This window comes from Epinephelus fuscoguttatus, linkage group LG9 (genome assembly GCF_011397635.1).
Source record: "Epinephelus fuscoguttatus linkage group LG9, E.fuscoguttatus.final_Chr_v1".
NCBI lineage: Eukaryota > Metazoa > Chordata > Actinopteri > Perciformes > Serranidae > Epinephelus > Epinephelus fuscoguttatus.
In genome coordinates, this window is record NC_064760.1 from 9,180,016 (window position 1) to 9,199,270 (window position 19,255).

The window sequence follows — 19,255 nt, forward strand, 5'->3', positions numbered from 1 at the left end:
ATTGTAGAAAAAAAATGCCCCGGCTGCTTGTATTTCTTTCAACCAATCACAGTCGTTCTGGGCGGTGCCACAGCAACGGTGCGCTTGCAAAAATATTGCCGGGAGGAAACAGGTTTTGGTGTAACACGCCCACAAAAATATCGCCTACAGGACACGAACCATGGCAGAAAAATGGCTACATTCCTGCAAGATCAAACACTGCAAAAGTTAGTAAAGGACGTGTTGAAAACAGTTGAAAACTGCTACACAACCGGAGGTGGTAGGGCGGGACTTCAGCGGGTGGCTCGTTCCGCCCAATGAGAGGCTGATCTATGCAGCGAACTTCCGCCCACTCAGACGAGCAATATTGTGACTTTAATACTCAAGCTCTCACTTTTCTCGCCTGTCATGTTGGAGACCTTGAATCTGGAAATTATCTGCTGCTGATGCACACGCTCAAAGTCAATTGGGAAAAATATCCCCTGCAAAATTGCAAAAATGCAAATGTAAATGCTAATGGTTTTTATTTTTTATTTTTTATCTTTGAGCATCACACACAGCCTTACACATTCACATAGTATCTTCATCTTGATAATCAGTCAAGGCTGCTTTGTTTAAAAGTAGCACAACATAGTACCTGTAGATGTCTTGTAAACATTGTATGTGTTGATCACTGATAACGATACTGCATTTCAAGTCGATATCAAGCAGTTTAAATACTGTTTTAAAAGAAAAATATTTCTAAAGACAAAATTAACAAACATTGATGAGGCCTGGAAAGAGTACTTCACCAGTTTAGCATTGCACTTCTATAAAATTGCTGAATTCATGGTAGATAGCTTGATGCAGCAGAACCAGAGATTTAGATCTATCGGTGCCCCTCTCTGCGACCATGGGCGTGTACGTCTTAAAATGAGGTGTGGTCAGGTGTATTGTTGGCATGCTGCTATTTTGAGGCAGCAGAAAGCGATTACAGTATTGACTAACATAAACCTGGTCTAAAGTCAGAATGGCGCATTATTTTCCTGCTATTTTAAGGGCGCATCATTTATTAACTAAGATGCACCTACTCTATAAAGGCGGGTTCATAACACGCGTACACTCTACACTCTGCACACACAGGGACATGCAGACGAGGTTGTAGGTGAGTGAAATATTACATCAATAATGAGGACAATAATTACATTCTCTCAAATGTGAACGTAGCAGAGAGCAGAGTAGAGCTGCTGTCCGACTCCCCATTGAGAGAGACACTGTGCACATATACGCACAAGAAGCAGCAGAACCTCAGGGATTATTTCAGAAGCTAAAAGTTTAGTTTTGTTTCCTCTGTCACATGTATCACCGTGATTTTTGCTGCAGTGACATTACTGCTCTTACTGCATTTCTCTCAGCAGAAAAATAATCATTTCTCCAATTTGCTGAATGTATGAACAGTGCACCAGGGGCAGGTGCACCTGGCTTTGAAAGGGAATGGAAGATGACACTGTGGCTGAATTCACATTACACCCAAAAAACACCTATGATAAATTAAGGGGACTAAACACAACCCTTTTGCCTGTTACGCTTTACTTTGAGCCCAAATTATGCACCGTTTAACTCGCAGAATTGGTTGGACACACCCTAATTCTTTTGCGCAATGCACTGTAGACCATCTACTATAGATCATTTACATAGGGCCCATCATCTTTTCTTATTTCATGTGTTCTTCTTCCTGATCAAAACCTGGCTCATTTATTGGTCAAACGATCGAGTGTGTTGAATACAGTATGCAATTATGTCTGGTTTTTTTCAGTGAGTACAATAGTTAAAGCATTCATCAGGTGTACCGCAGGTGTGCAGCAGAAACTGGAGCAAATCTTGACAGAAGACAGAAAGAAAGTCAAATATATGCTGCTGTAAGTGAGAAATGAGCACTGCCTGCTGCTAGACACTGTTAATGCTGCTGGTGTCAGAACTGAAGCTTATTTTTACGTCCTCACTTATTTGCTTATTTGCTCTGCATAAGAACATGAGTTTAAACAGCTGAAATGGAAAAGCAGAAAGTATAAAAGAGGAAAAGACAGAGGGAAAGACTGCCGAAGGAAAAGAAGATCAGATGGACAAAGAAAAACAGCAGAGAAAGCCCCTTTATACCTCCCTATGTCTCTAAGAGGGGAGTGGAAGGATAGGGAGGTGGATCGATAGTTATGTAAATAGATGCATGGGTGATAGTTAGGTAGGAAAAAGGAAATTAAGTTGGTCTCGTGGAAACCTTGATTTTCTTGCTGCCATGACTGGCTGTGCTGTATTTACTGGCGGCAGTGTGGCTGAACTGCTCAGAAAAAAAGGGGTAAAATATTCCAATCAACTTGCTCCAAAAGCCGCCCGCCGAATCAACAAAACTCTAATATTCCCCTCACTAAGCCCCGGCAGTTGTCTGTGATACACCCGTTGCTAACAGGCTTATTATAAAAATAAATAAATAAGTAAGTAAGTAAGCCTGGCCATGAGATACACTTCCACACCACAAAACTTCATTCAGCCCTGCTCTGCTTGTAAGGCGTGTGGTGCAACAAAGCAGACAGCCAGTTGGGGATTTTTCCTGAACAGAGGGATGCTGTTGCCAACTACGTGGATTCTCCCTCACAAAGTTATCTGAGGACACACACAAATGGGAAGGAGCTTTAAATGTTAAGAATTAAATTCAGCAGGAGTTGTAACACTAATGCAGACAGGGAACTCTGCGTGGCCTCAGTGACATAAACCAAGATTTTACTGGTGCCTTCATTTTCTACACCCCTATGTAATAAAGCATGGCATTTTCATACGAAGGCATTTTATTTAAAGGTTTTGTATGTGACGTTCAGAGCATTAAAACAGCAGCAAACTACTGCTCGCTGTGTAAAGATAAAATGAGGAGATGTCATTCTGAGCAGAGAATGAAGTCACATTATCTGTATTTGTTCTGATCTGGGCCTCTTTGTGTTTTGTTGTATTAAGCTGGTTCGGCCATACATGCATTTTAGTATGTATCCTACTGGCTAGCTCATTGCATTCGCTTTCAACTGCGCTCATACAGCAGTTACAGCTGATACCGGGACAGTGGCATTGTGTAAGCATAGCACCCAAATCCCCCCTGGTTAACCCTGATAACTCTGACAGTACTGTTGCCGTTGTTAGCGCTGTTCATGGAGTTAGCATCATTTGCTGCTAGCCACTGGCTCAGCCACCTGCATGTTGTGAACTATAATTCAGACGCTTTAAATTTCGGATAGAGCTCCTCTAAAATTAATAAATGCTTTTATATTAACCATGGTTCAAATGAATACATGAATGTGATGCCACTTTTAGCAATCTCTGCAGTGTCCCTTTAGCTTTAAGGGGCCGCACTTAACCGCCTGGAAAAGGTCAGGCAGGTCTTTTTCTTTTTTTTTATTATTTTAATTTTTTAGAAAACAGGCGAAGCAATACTGGTTAATTTGGAATAAACAGAACAGTAACCAAGCAGAACAGACTAAAAATAAAAGTGCACCAGCTAAAGAAACTTAAACTTCATAAATAGAAAATCAGGCAAAGTACCACCTACACTGTTTGGAAGGTAAAACAGTACAAAATCACTGCAGCAATTAAAGCACAGCGACCAAAGTGAAAGTGTAATTAAACAGACAATTTCCACTTTAATAGCTGCATATGTCACGTCAATATGTTTTGCCATCGAGCCATTTTGGTACCCAGGATGCCTTTTGACACCTTCTGGAGGTGTCATCGGGCCTCAGGCTGTGATCAGACATGAGGCTTTTCTTTAGGTGCTGCTGTGAATGTCGAGTAAGAGACGGAGCTAAAGGCATGCGCTTCTTCTCCCTTGTTGCTATGCAACAAAAAATGTTTTCAGTATTTTTAAACAATGGCTTTGGCTTTTTTTGTATGTTTACTAAAAAAATATTTACTAGAGAGTGAAACAAGTGAGGGCAGACAAGAAAGATGGAGAGAGAATTATGTAACACAAATCGTTGCCCTGATTCATTTTGAGGATGTTAAATCTACTGTACACGATGTACCAGCTACAAGACATCTCTCAACATAAAGGAGCACTCCATTGATTTTACCCAAGATTTTACCAGTCATAGAGAGTACTACTCACGGTGGCAGTGTTAAGTCTTCTGCTAATGTCAGTGTCATGTCAGTGTAACATCAACTAACGAATCATGGTGAGAAGACTCTGTTAGAGACTCTATCCACAGGCAGAGGAGATTTTGTATGTGTTTGGGAGAGACAAGCATTTACACCTTGTAAACATCTGTCTCAAGGTGATTTTAGCGGTCAGATTTTAGGCTGTTTTTAAAGCATCTTGGATGCATTTACACTTTCTCAATACCCTGAAGTGATCCTCTCAAGACACATGACATGACTAAGTTCAAATAAGGCAGTAGATACCTTTTGACCTTTAACATTTATTTAGTGTTAAACGTTTGGCACATATGACAGTACATATATTAAAGCTGGATCTCTTACTTTGCCTTAAATTGCATTACATCCAAAACACAAGGCACAGTCTGGGTGAGATGTGTGCTTGCAAAATGACTTATAAGAGCAGCTACATAACAAAAAGCAACCTGTGGCCTAAATCAAAATACCACATCCTACATGCACACCGCATTCTACGTCCCTGTTTCCTGTTTTCACCCACCTCGGTCCTGAGACCTCTGCACTGGGTCACAAGATTCATCATAGAGGTTGTGACCTGATTAACAGGATATGAAGAAACGTAGTTGTCCTACACAAGTTTCTATTCTCTTTTTTTAAGACATTTTTTCTAACTTTTGCTTTTACATTGTAAAATACTGAATTGTGTTTCTTCTTTAAGCCTCTAAACAGTTCTTAAATGAAACACATGTCATACACATGAAACAGTGGTCCACAAGTGGACATTGCCTTGTAGACGTAGAGGTAAAATTACATTATGGTAATCTATGGTATACAGTTGATGATCAACATGATGCAAACAAATCTAAACTCCCAAACTATTTTTTTTTTTCTGTAAACGCTTATATTATGTGAGCGGCACACTGGTCCGGTCACCTAACAGCAAGAGGGTTCTGGGTTCAAACCCACTGGCTGGCTTGTGGGGTTTGCAGATTTTTCCCATGTTACGGTGGGTTTTCTGTGAGTAGTCCAGCTTCCTTCTTGCCTGGGTCTAGACCTTAAAATCTGTCCACTCCACAGAGTTAACTGATTCGTTTGGCATGGTGACATGAAACAGATGAAGTAAGAAACAACCAGTGAGTGCTGTGGGGGGACTAGCGATCAGCCACTCGGCACCACGCTGTTGTCAAACATTTGTCAAGCAGTGCACCTGAGGAGTAATAACAACAATACCAAGCGCTGTATAGAAGATAAACGCTGCTATTGAGGCTGTTTGAAATCTATATATTCTTTCAATATTGGCTGATATCATAGTTTGTTTTTACTCCCCTCCGCTCCCCTCTTGAAACCCCAGAAAAACAGTATGTTGGCATGACTACGCATCAGTATGGACTTAAAATGACTTTAGATTCAGCTGGATATGTTGGCCTCTAGTGATTGGTGAGGGAAAACAGAATCCCCCTCCCCCTGGGAAATCAGTTAGCGTGGACGCAATGTGAGACTGAAGATGGAAACATCTAGAGTCAAACGAGTTGACAACTCTGTCTGATATCAGACGAGCTTCCTCCCACAGTCCAAAGACTTGCAGGTTATTGGTGACCCTAAATTGTCCATAGGTGTGAATGTGAGTGTGAATGGTTGTCTGTTTCTATGTGTTAGCCTTGTGATAGTCTGGCCACCTGTCCAAGGTGTAGTCTGCCTCTCACCCCATGTCAGGTGGGATCAGCTCCAGCCCCCTGGGACTATCTAAAACACTAAATCAAACTACTGATACTTAATAATAAACTAAAATGTTTAATAAACAAATGTGGCTGACATTCAGACATCAGCTTGATAGTACTTGTGGACGCGTGCGCTAAGAATGTGTCATAAACACAAACATATGCCTATAAAAAGGTGGTGTAAACTATGACTTGGTGGGTTTGTATCCCCTGCATTTGTGGTTGCATCAGATCCTGTTTTGGTAAAGGCAAAAAAAAGTAAAGCACGCCAGTGACTTGACATTTAACTGAAATGTTTCTGATAAAGGAGAACAAGTGTGTGTATGTGTGTGTGTGTGTGTGTCCTGACTGTTTGTATCAGAGCTGACTTCCCATGAGCTTGATGTAAAAACACCTCCGCACAAGGTAAACACTCTGTTACCATAGAATCTGTAACTATGGAGAGGGAATCAGGCTCAGCTTTACACAACCAACAGATGGGAGGACACACACTCACACACACACACACACACACACACACTTGCAAAACTACAAGGTGGAAAGGCATTTAATTTAAAACTGTAAATCTTTAACCTTGATGACTTGGTAGCAGTGCTCCTACAAATGACATTTACGGGATTAAACTGCATTGAGAGGTTGAGAGAGTGTGTGTGCCTCTTTCTTTTGTGTCCACAGCAGTGTAACTAATAAGAAAGGTATTAGTTTGTCTTAACCTGCCCTGGGAAAGTTATCCCTCACATTTCAATTAAAAAAAGAATATCCCTCTTTATTCTCAGCCCTTTGTTAGATACCGATGTTAATGCATCAAACAAGACTGGAGTGTTCCATCTGTGTACATACATTAAATGTATATGAGTGAGTGTATGTAGAGCGCTTTGTAAACAGCTGAGTCTCTTGGCTACATGTACAGCTGGAATCCCACACTCCACTTAACCCTGTTTTCACACAAGAGCCAGATGAGCACATGAGTAAGACGCACATACAAAACAAACTAGCATCTCTTATCTGCTCACATGCATGTTTTACTCCACTGTAAATACAATCCAGTGTGCACAGTTAGTATGTTGATAAAGTTGACAGCCTTCCCTCAAGTGGAAATCAATTGATGGGTCGAAATGCATGATGGAGCGACGGAATGCGCACACAGATAAAAATAAATCTGGGCGACATGGCAGCAGACATTAATAAAGATTGTTGTATTGCACAGGGACTTGCTGCAATCTTGTCCACTGACTTCCAGAAATGGCAATATGAATCCTGTGTACCGCGGCTCTGAATGATAAACATAAAGAAGACTGATGTGCCTGTGGAGATGCATACAGTACAGTCCTCTGTGTGTCATACTGTGAATCTCTCAGCAGTCAAGAAAATGATTAGTGTTCTGCAGATGGTTGTACTGTAAAGACGTGAATCTGCTCAGTTTACCAAGTTAAATTAAAAAGTAATGCTCTGATCTTGTTATATAGCATATAACTACATTGACGTTCTTTTAATCCAGTTTCAAGCTTCAGGCTGCTTTGTGCTGATTTTACTGGAAGACCTAACTGGACTGGACAACCTGTTACATCTTGAGAGCATTTGACCAGCATCGTCCAGCTTCCCCAGGTAAATTATTCATGCTTTCACACTGTTCTATGTCATGCATCCTGACATAACATACCATAGTATATATTTATCTCTCAGAGCTAAGCACTATGCTTAAATTATTCCATGGATTACATTTATATTAACCAGTAGGCCTCTTAGTTGCAGTTCTGCTCCTCTTTGGGTAAAGTAAAATGAAGCTTTCTTTCTGAATTCATTAGACATGTTAGAAAATACTTGTTGAAAACATGTGGAAAGACTTTAAAGTGTACAGAGCTGAATTGCAGAATTAGCCCGAGAAACTGTTTTTGTGTGTGTGTATGTGTGTGTGTGTGTGTGTGTGTGTGTGTGGATGTGTGTTTTGTGCTAACGTTAGCTGCTGAACTGCCACTGCACAGCTTCAGCTAACATTGTGTACTTTGTGCTACTGGGTTAGCTGCTCATGAGAGTCTGTCACTTCACAGGGACTATTCTTCGTTTCAGCCCCTTTAGTGGACTTGCCCCCAGTATCTCAGGCCAGAAAATACTGCTAATGTTTTTACGGTTTTGAAACTTTCTTGCCCACAACTGACTGTACCGAAGAGTAACAAGAAAGACAACAAGACTCACTTTGCAATGTGGGGACCAAAACGTCCCCAGAAGCACCCTAAACAGCACACTGACTTGGGAACTTTTTGAAACTCAGAAACTTGAACTAATTCATTGCGTTTTGACGTACTTCCTGAGTGAATAACATGAACCTATGCAGACATTTTGTTGTACATTGTGATGAGTTCACATTATTTTACTGTGAACTGCCGTCCATCTTGTCCTTAAAAGAAGTGATAAATCCAGTAAATCAAAATGTTTTGAAGCCATATCCAAACATTCACCAAATCTTCGTGAATTCCAACTACAGAATTGTGATCTTGTAGCTACAGGCTTTCTACTCTAACCTTTAGGCTAAGAAAGTATTTAAGAGTCCAGGGACAAAGGCCAAGCAGGCTCTTCAGTATGTCGGCCACTGGACCGGCAGCCAAGAGGATTGGCTCTGTAGTGTTGCCCAGGTAAACGACATCCCAGATTACCATCTGATAATTGAGGATGAAGGCAGGCGGCAAAGGTGACAATGACAGACAGACACTGTGACCTGCTGACCGATCCAAGGAGACAATCTAACATCTACCTGCTGACAGCTAACAAGAGAAAAAGACACATGCAATTATGTTGTCTGGGGCAGAACTTCAGGAGGACTGCACTAAAACAAAAACCCATTCATTCTCATTTTAGCCATTTAGCTGATGTCATTATACAGATGTACTACATTGCGCATAAGATGGAGAAGTCTTCTTGTTTTTCTTGTACCAACCCAGGGTTCACAGATCCTTAAAAAGTCTTAAAAGGCAGTGAATTCAATAATCTTAAGTTAGGGCCTTAAATGTTTTAAACCAATCTTTCAAAAGTCTTAAAAATGCTAAGATGTTAAAAATACGATTTTATGATGCATCGCGATTCAGTGCACGTAGTTGCAAGCAGAGTTTACGGCATGTCCATTAATGCAACAAACCTAATTTCACAAGCGCAAGCTCACCTAGAAACTTTTAGCTGTCCATCGTTAGCAACATATGCTGACATTAGCACAATAAGGTGACTGGCGTGCGAACCAGTCACACTATGGCAAGCGCAAATAAAATGCTGGAAGACATCTATCTATCTATCTATCCATCCATCCATCCATCCATCCATCATTAATACAAAACAAAAGACAACAGAGCATTTCTAAGTTTGTTTTTGTACAAAGACACAACAGAATCCAGTAAATGAACATTTTCAGTCCATAAAACAACTCCACGATATTTAATAGAAAACTGACCACAGATGTTTTATACAAAGGCAGGTGAAGATTGTGAGCCTGTTTAGTTGAGAGTTATTAACATAATAATACCTAAAACTACATGGTAAATCAGTAATTTTATATTTAATTTTAAAGACAAATGCACAGATTTGAACAACATTAATGTCAAAAATATTCAACAATTGTAATATAAAAAAGAGAGGTGCACTTGGTACAGCAACTTTAGAAAAGGTCAGTAATCTAACAAACAGTTTCTGCAGCAGTATCTTGTACAGATGCTCGAAAAGTACTAGCCCATACAATACTGCAGTATTTTAAATATGGATAAATCAAACTATAATACAATGTTAATAAACGTGTTGTGTACAAAACCTCTAATTTTTCTAAGAATCCCAAGAGATTTCATTGTTCAAACAGTGTAAGACAGAAGCGTTTAAAATGTTCATTTTTAATAGTTTACCACAGAGGTCATATTTTCTGTTACAATAAATATTTGAGCAAACTGTCCCTAACCCTAAGTAATTGTTGGTTATTTTTTCTTCTATTTTGAGTGCCATTTAAAAAGTCTTAAATCTAATTTGCCTTGAGCTGCAGGAACCCTGCCAACCAAGTGTAAGCTGGATATCAAGCTTGATCTTACACACTAATTCTCTCTCCCCTGGTGAACAACAATAAGCAGTAGGTTATCATCATTTTACTGTAAACAAACAAACAAACAAACAAAAGTTAAGCTAAAGTAAAAAGAGCACACTGAGCACTGAGTTGTAAGTTCTGATCCTATTAAAATGAAGAACTATCAGTATTAGTACTGAAACTATCTGAAAGGCAGAGCTGGTGTTGATGAACTCCCAACAATACTCATCCTTAGTGATGTGATAAAGTCAACCAGGGCTGCTTGGGATTGACCCTAAACTAAAGATCAATACTACTCTTCTTGATCAAGCGTACCTGATGCACAGCTTGTCACTGAGAGCTACGCTAAGTGACACAATCATGTTCTCGTGACACATCCCACTCAGGGGAACTGTCTCTGCACCGCTGAGTGAAAGCTACAAGCATTTTTTTTTTTTGAAGAGGTGTGACAAACGGCACTGAGGCTAAACAGCATGTCGGAAGAGGAAGGCTGTTTACAGTCGTCATCTCGGGCGCTTGGCGCGTTGACCCCTTACCGCCACACATCTGCAATTACAACTCAGCAATGTCCCCTGAGTAGACTCGTAGTGGGCACCACTGCACCCACCAATGAAGCGGAACAAGGGGACAGAGAATGCATGACTTGCCATCCATTCAGCAGGACTGAGCTTTTCGCCTCACCCTCGCCTCTCCTGCTTGGCTAACCAGGCCTGACCCAAATATGACGTCCCCAAATGAGACATGGCTTTAGCAGCACCCGGGGAAGTGTCAGCTCTTACTCCAACGCAGTCCCTCTATTTCTTTCTTTCCTTCTTTTTTTCCTCTTTCTTTCTCCTTTTAAATAAGCTGATCTCTCCACAGCCTTTCTTGCTCCAGCGATCTTTTGATTTTCGTCACTACCTGTGCCTTCACTCGGTCTGCCACATTTCTCACCTGCGCCGTCAGATAGCTGGGAGCTTAAGCTAATGGTGGCATTATAATATTACCTTGAAGTGTCTCAAACTTTCAACAATCTTAATGCCATAGCTCTTATCTCCCCTCACTTAGTCTGCTGATATGCCAGCCTCTGGTGAAGCAAGCTGTCTAAATGAGATGCATCGCTTTCCTCTGAGAATCCAGGAGCTGCTTTGTTCAGTCTATTGATCTACTTCTTCCCCTTTTATACTGTAAGAACACACTTCAGCACTGAGACTCAATGACACAGTGAATGGCCTTTCACTGTGAAATGTGTCAGGCAGCTCACTGTGATGGAGTCATGCGGCGCCGCTTGAATTCAACAGTTTGTATTGTCTTATTAAAACCCAACGCTGTATCAATGAAAGAAGCACCTCTAATTATGAAAGCATTTCTTTGAGGCACTAGTCATTTTAAATTCCTTCACAAGTAACCAAACACTTCATAACTGCACTGACATGATTAATACACAGTTTTTTGTTGTCATTTGAGAGCAAATGAAGCTGTCGCAGTAGGAGGTCTTTGAATTTGTAACAAAGCTAATCGTGGATTCTCTTTTGAAGGAAACATGTGCATTTACAGTAAAAATCAAAGGAACCCAAAACAAAAAGAAAACAGAAGTGTTTGCAAAGTGAGGAGGAAGTAAGCAATCAGCATGAGCCATGTTGGTGTAAATTCATTTGAAGATTCCAGCTTAAGGCAGCAGCCTTCACTTCATTATTTCTTAAATACATAGATTAGTTTGCTGGTAGCTTTAAAATCACCGTTCAAACTTATGTTGTTGTTTTTTCCACTTGCACAGTCAGACAAGTTGATCAGAGAAATGGACTTTTTACTTGCCCCTATAAAAATTTTATTTATTAGCGGTCATCAAATGACAAAGACTAAAGTTAGCTGTCACGAAAAATGACTTAGCTAATTTTAAAGCCAATTCAGGCAGGTCCTGGGTGGTTAAACAATAAACGAGTTAATGAGGTGGCAGAGTGCAGAATGCTGACAGCAACTGACCCGTCATTTATAGTACACAGGTTTCAGCTAAAATCACCAAGTTTTGCAAAATGTAAGAGGCTGCATTGGTGGGATGGTGCTGTTTCAAGTACAGGTGAGACCAAAACCTCGATTTCATCAGTCCGGTTCAGTTTGTTACACATTAGAATGGTTATTTTTGCATTGTCATTGTAGAAGTTTTGGATGATACCAACACAACCACTCTATTCAATTCAGTGTGTTCATCCCCCCTTGTTGAGGTACCTGGCATAGTGATCCAGTACAAAAAGGTGGAGCTATAAACACTGCAGTCTGTTGATCGGTCAAGAGAGAATCATCATTCTTGCTTGACATGGACTCAAGGCACAAACCAGCTATTTTTTGAATACCCCAGCAATTGTGACAGAGACTCTAAACACTTCGGCCTGTCCTTTTTTGTTCTGAAAATGTTGGCATGCAGCCCTGTTCCATTGACAGTCAGGGAGATGCAGACTGAGTAACAACCCCGCCTTTATTTGAGAGTACTGTATGTGGTGGAAAAGCTAGACAGATCTAGGGTTTAGGTACAAGTCCATGTGGGTTACCTACCAGTTCTTAGGGTGCTTTCAGACCTAGAGTTGTCTTGTTGTCTGAATCAGGGACTAATTTTGTTCCAAAGTTGTATAATTGCCTAGAGTTGGTTCGTGTTCTCACAGCAGCATTTACAAGTGGACCAGATCAAATGCCTTGTGCGAGAAAGCTGCTCTTGATTGGTCAGAATTTCCATGTGGGAAAAATCCAGGAAGTAAAGCAAACGTTGAAGAAGAGTTGCAAGATAAATGTGACACTTTCTAATGTCACAATGGAGGGACAACTACGCAGGTTGATTTTAGCGCTGCTCATTGCGGACTATATTGCTGTCATTGTTCATTTTAGTCAAACCATACAGTTTGAAAACGAGGCGCGGCTCCAACTAGAAAACAATGTTTTGATGCATTGGATGTGCTGAATGTGCATATTAAGGCAGTACAGGAGGAGGTGCACATTAATAATCCTCCAGGACTGTAACATGCTCATGTTTAACCCAAACAATGTGTCATGTGACTGCAGTTGGTTCACATCCAGGTCAGAACACCTTCTCACCACAAACGAACCGCACCAGAGTTTGTTTGTAACCGGACTGAGACCACCTCTTCAAGAAGGTCTCAGTCTGGTTGTTTTGGTGCACACCTGAGTGTGATTGCTGTGTTCACACCTGCCCAAACAAACCGCACTTAGAGGGCAAACAAACTTGAGTTTGATTGAAGCAAACCAAACAGGTAGTAGCAGTAGATCCATGATTTTAAAGGCTTATCACATGCCACAACACTTTGGCACTTTCTGGTAGCACCCCAAGTATGTCGACGCAGTGTACCATGTCAAATGAATGAGGAGGCTGTGCTTTGCATCCAGTGTTGTTTTCTGTGTGAATGCAATCCAAGACAGGTAGTGAGGGTTTTGCAGCTGCTGACACATGCACTGTTGTGACAGGAATCTGACCTCTGTCTCTCTGATTGTCTCAGGCATTGCTACGCGTGTCTTGAGTGCCATGTCACTCATAAACAAATGCTTGATGATCCCATAAACAATAAAAGTCTAATAAGTGGTGATACATGGAGACATAGTAGCTTAATGGACTGTAATAGCTCAATAAAACTACAGCAAATTTAAAAGAGCCATAATTCAGGATGAGTCCTCAGTTTGCTGCTGATTTAAGTGTCACATAAACTGTTGTCTCCTTCTGCTCCAGCTTTAATTTGTCCAGTGAAACATGGCTTCTTCAGTCAGGTCATTCATTAGTTGAAGGTGAGAGAAACTTTTCCACTTTGGAGCTGAAATGCAGTTCAGCTGCTGGTTGTTGGAGAATGTTTAACTGCCTGTCCACCACCATCTTAACTTTCCAGTGAGCTTTTTTGATGTTCAGCCGCTGTCTGTCTCTGGCTGTCTCCTCCATTAAATCAGTTTCTTTAAGCACAAGCATGTGTCATTTCAGTTTGGTAACATCGGGCCAATTATAGGGAGGGATAATGTGTCATCTGTACTTCAGGTGGTTTTGGAATTGTTAGTGTTATTTGTTTAATTTGTGTCTGTTGATGTGACACATATTTAAATGGCTGAATAATGATTTTGGATTGAAGCGCTTCATTTACAGCTGGCCACCTCGTCTGGCTGGCTGTGCCTGCAGAAAGACTAATCCCAGATTTGTGGATCCATTTCAGGAGTAACAACATGTAGCTAAAGGCTATTTTGATATCTTTTCACAGGACTGGAGCCGCAGGCGAGGAATTAAAGTGCTGTACAATGTTTCTTTTTGTGCTCTGATTATGCAGCATGATCTTCTCTCACAAAGCTGGGGCAGCGGCAGCTTAAATGTAAAAGAAGCTGGTGTGTGTGACGAGAGTGTTACCAGTTTGTATGTTTAACCTGCTAGAAAAACCTCTGAGGTGGAAATGAAAAGCATGTTTCTCTCCTTTAATAACTAACAGCCTAATGCAACACAGCGTCACATTAATTCTAAAACACAATAATACGGATAATGGGAAGATTATGTTCCTCCACCACAAAAGGTTTATGTGACAAAAACACAAATTAACATGTCAGTGTTTGACTCATGAAAAAGCCAGTGAACACAGAAAAATCTGGCTGCAAAAACACAATCTAATTTACCTTTTTTTAATCAATTGATTAATTGTTTGGACTCTGTAATGTCAGAAAATAATGAAAAATAGTCCCAATTTTCCCAGAGCCCAAAGACTCGTATTTTTAATTAGTACCACAGTTAAAAATACAAAAATATAAAATTCACACAGGCCAGTCGCCAGAAGAAAATGTTGGCATCATACATTTCTGCAAACCACAGATGCGTTACATTTGTGTGATTCATCTGTATCTTGTCAACGCTTTTTAGGTAATTTGGAGGGTATGTTGGCTGGCAAGATGGCTGCCAAGCTGAAGACTACTGTTCAGGACCAACAAACAACAAACCAATGTTTAGTTGTGTTTCCAGCGGCGTTAGAGCCACCAAACATGGGTATTTTTCAGTGACACATTGTGATGTGCCTGAACAAAACCACACCTTAATCACAGTGTTGTTGAAATGTAAAGACATGTTAAGTATCAACGTATCTGCTGCATAATAACACACATATGTGATGTATCCACGGATTTTTGAAATGTACAATGTCAGGGTGTAAATCACAGTTTTTATCATGATACAATATCGGCTCCCTGGTTAATGATACCATATTACCTGACATCAAAAAGTCTGCTATGATAAGATTTTAATTCAATTCAGGGGCTTGTATATTAGACAAGTTTGGTAAATGTCGTCCTTGTCTTTTCTTAGCTGCTTGTCAGTATCTGCCTGGTGCTCGGCTGCTAGCACTGTTTCAGTGTTGAGGAAAGAGGTGTGCTTGAACAGAAATGGTGACACAGACGTGCCATGGAAAGTTCAAAATAAACACCTAGCTCAAAGATAATGATATGTATCAATGTTTTTACTTTGTATCAGTGATATTGAATCGTTGAACATTGAGGCTATATATCGATCATGTGCCAACATTTATTCTGGTGATTGTGCTGATTGAGAGAGTAGTGAGAAAGTGAGAAACTGTCAGAAAAAAAGCGTGCAGTAGTCTCATTTATAGCTGTGCAGTGCCTTCCGTCGATGACACATTTTTGATTACCACAGTTCTACTCAAAACTGGTGGACATGCAGGCTGGTTCACAAGATAGCGCTAAGGTTCCAAGAATCCTAAACAGAACTGGTTAAAGAAACTGAGCTAATTTGGTGATAAAGGGGTAAAACTGTGCTCACACTGAACGTGAAGATTTTAGGTGGATCAACTGCATATCAAGCAGATGTAAAGACACAGGTGGCCATAATGTTTGTGGGGATTGAAAAACAAGTCCAAAAACAAGCCCAATTGTTTTGTATTCAGTCTGAACACTGTTGTTACCTTTTCAGTATCAGAATTGCCTGCATCATGTCATCCTACTGAAGTGCAGAAATCCATTTAACTTTTAGTGCATGGTGCTTTTTATCTGCCGCCAGTTTCACAAAATTTCATGAGATTATACTGATGCAAAATGCAGAGACACTGTTTTTGAATCTTGAACTAGACTCTGTCAGAAGCCAGCAGTACATGATTTAATACTAGCGGGCTCCACCAACAGTGTGAATGTGAAACAGTTTGAATGATAAGCTGAGCAGTGGAGCGTTCAGCCAACATTCCCTGGATAAGATTTATATTTTTCCTCTCTTTTTAGACAAAGCCTACCGCATGATAAAATATCTGTATATATGGGCAGTAAGATGGAGATTTCTGAGATGTGTGTCAGTTCTGTCCGTATTCACCTGCGATGCCTCCTTACCTCTGCTGCAGTGACACATTGCCCCTGGCAATCAGCTGACATTATGTTGTAGGCCAGTAAGGCTGTGCCTGTTAGTGTCCTGAAGCGTCCTGGTGCCAACGGCCATCACTGTCAGTGCAATGACATGACTGCATGTGACAGCACAAAAACACTGCAGAGCAATCGTATTCATCACTTTCTGTCATGCAGATGCTACTACAGTATGACTGGTCAGCACAGGATCTTGCAAAGATGCATAATTTGTGCTCAGTTTATTTATAGAAAGATATTTTTCTTGGTCTGAAAAACGTTTATTGTAAATGCATGTCATTTGTTTATAAAATACATTAAGGATTTGTGAAACATGCAGATGAGGATAATTTCTGTTTGATTTGATGGTTAGATAATTAGATGACATAATATTAAGTGTCCAGCCATGCTTCAGTGAGTCCTCCCACAGTCACATTTGATCTTGTTAGTAACAGATGGAGGCTGAGAATAGTTTAAAATATTGAGTACATGAACGCCTTCCTCACATCCAGACACGTTTGTGTTGTTGGCCTCGGGGCAGCTATTCAATCCTACAGAATAATAGAAAAGCAGCAACATGATTCCATTTTTTTTTCTGAGTTTCAGGATTTGTGACTGTCCAAAAAAAAAAAAAAAAAAACAATAAACTTTAGTCCTGTTTCCACCACAGATTCAATAGTTGTTAAGCAAGTGACTATTCCTTATGTATGTCAGCTAATGTTGACCATATTTTAGCCTGAGGACAAAGCTAGATATAAAATATGCATTGACAATGTGTTAATATTGAAAAGCAAGATTGTCCTCCCAAGAAAACACATTGAATCAGTTGTTTAGCAAGCTGCTTATTGTGCCCCGCTTCCAACTATCAATGTTGTTGTTGTTTTTTTGACCATGAACACAATGGTTCCCTGACCTCAAAGGAATTCCTCAACTGCAAAATGACCATTTGTATATCAATTACTCATTACGTTACCCTGAATTCTTGAAGAGAACTTTGTTTTTCCTGCAGGCCTCCACAGAAAATGAAGAATGCAAAAAGGCAAACATTCTTAATGAATTGAAGTAAACAGGGACTGCATTTAACATCAGCAAAACTCTATCAAAACATCAGTTTCCAAACTCGGACACAACTTGTGCAGCGTAATCCAAGTCTCATTTATCCAATTGCATGCTCAGTACTTCCCCAACACATGCATTTTTGCTAAAACGTTGCCATTTAAAACACATTAGTACAGTCTCATGAATGGGGTTGTGGGTTCATTCTGAATGGACCGCAAGTGACTCTCAAATGTTTCAAGTTTGTAAAACCACATTTTATTTTTAAGTATGTGAATTTCCAGCACAGAGTTTGTGCCGTTTTTTGCTGTAGAGTGAGTGACTAACCGACAGCTACTTGACAGAGACAGCAAACGGGCTCAAAGACATGGCCAAACACAAGTATGACGCTGAAAGTATTACACTACATGGACCTTGAACTAATGACAAAGGAGAAATCTGGACCCTACGGCTGCCCCAGTTGGTTGGGTACCACTTCCCTAACCTAAACAAAGAAGTTATAAAACCCAAACTGTGATCCCTTCCCGAACCTAACTCAGTTGTTTTGGTGCTTACACCTAACCAAACCTTAACCATAAAGTCAAGTTATTACAGCCATTGGCCATTCAAATATGTATAAAACCTCCACAGAATATCTCATAGCATTACAGTTTACAGCAGCTACTTCCATTTCACTCACAACTACGGAGAGGAAGGACAGAGGGTCAGACGGCCAAAGTAAAACCAGTATTTTCTGGTTTTGTTTCAGAAGTAGGAGAACCTCATTCAAACTGAAACTGACATTTATAATAACACGAATAACCAAAAATCCAGCCTTGGAACGCAACTGCGTGCTGTGTGGTTTACTACATGTTTAGATAAAGACCTTATTTACAACAGTCTAATACTGAGTCCACAGTTGAGGGGCTGCGGCTGGTTCACACATGTCTGTAACAACAGCAAGTCAGAGAGGAGTGTACGGTATAGTTTTTAGACAGCAGAGGAGGTATCAATTACATTAACATAATACATTGGTGTTTATGTACTGATGAATATGATGCAATGAATAAGTGCCTGCCTGGCTGAAATGTTAATGGGAGCTGTAGTGTTTTTTAGCATTAAGTTGTTTAGCTTTATTGAAGGTTTCAGCCTTGCAGTAAAATCTTAATTATGAGCAGTACATCTCAGGAACATGTTTAATTTCTTTCATGCTTAATAAGAGATTTTATTGAGTTACTAAAGCCAGGAGAATACAGGCTAGTGTGGAGGTCAGTTCAGGATTGCAGCTCTCTGTTACCACCATGATAACTTCTAAAACACTACCTCGAAGGTGCACAAACAGTAATGTCTTTTTGTCTTTCAGTCTTTGTTTGTTCCCGTATGTTAGATTTCCCACAGGGCTCTTGTATGTCTGAATGCACCGTTAGAGTCTACTTAAACTGCCAATGCCATCTGTGACAGGCTGTCCACACACTGCTCTCTGCCCAGTAAAGTGCAAGTGGGTCTGTATGCACAGTTCAGATGAGCCCAACCTTTTAACCCTCATGCACTTAACCATCTGAGCTCCCACTGCATCAGCAGGAACATCCTCCTCAGCAGGACATACGAGTTGTTAAAAACATAGAGCTGGTCATCTCTGCAGTGAGGTGATCTGATGTATACCACTTTGTCAACTATTTTTAATTTATTTTATTGCGACACTGAAGAATTAGGTCTTTGACAAAAATAGAAACCCCAGACACCAGCTCATCATTTCAGCACACATGGTTCTGCAAGTCACTGGTATCTGCTTGTTTTTGATATTATAAATGGAGAAATGATTCAAACATTATGATTGCAAATTTAAGCCCTTTTGGGAGATGATCACAGCATCTAATGGTAATCTCCACAGATGTGCCCGCTGCCGAAGAAATCTCTAATTAGGAAAATGTTTGCAACTGGCTGGAAGAACGCTGAAAAATAATGAGTCATGACTTGATTTCCCTCTTTTTCTGCTGGCACC

At 40.4% G+C, this 19,255-nt stretch overlaps 1 protein-coding gene and 1 long non-coding RNA gene across 12 annotated transcripts in view; one reads left to right on the forward strand and one right to left on the reverse strand.

The window, feature by feature from the left end:
* prom1a (prominin 1a) overlaps nt 1-19,255 on the reverse strand; it is a 108,931-nt gene that overhangs the window by 80,064 nt on the left and 9,612 nt on the right. The gene's annotated exons all lie outside the window — the stretch shown is intronic.
* LOC125894056 (uncharacterized) overlaps nt 1-19,255 on the forward strand; it is a 92,885-nt gene that overhangs the window by 62,222 nt on the left and 11,408 nt on the right. The window contains exon 5 of the long non-coding RNA XR_007449994.1: nt 7,324-7,430. This is a non-coding gene — a long non-coding RNA (uncharacterized LOC125894056). The remainder of the gene's footprint in view (nt 1-7,323; nt 7,431-19,255) is intronic.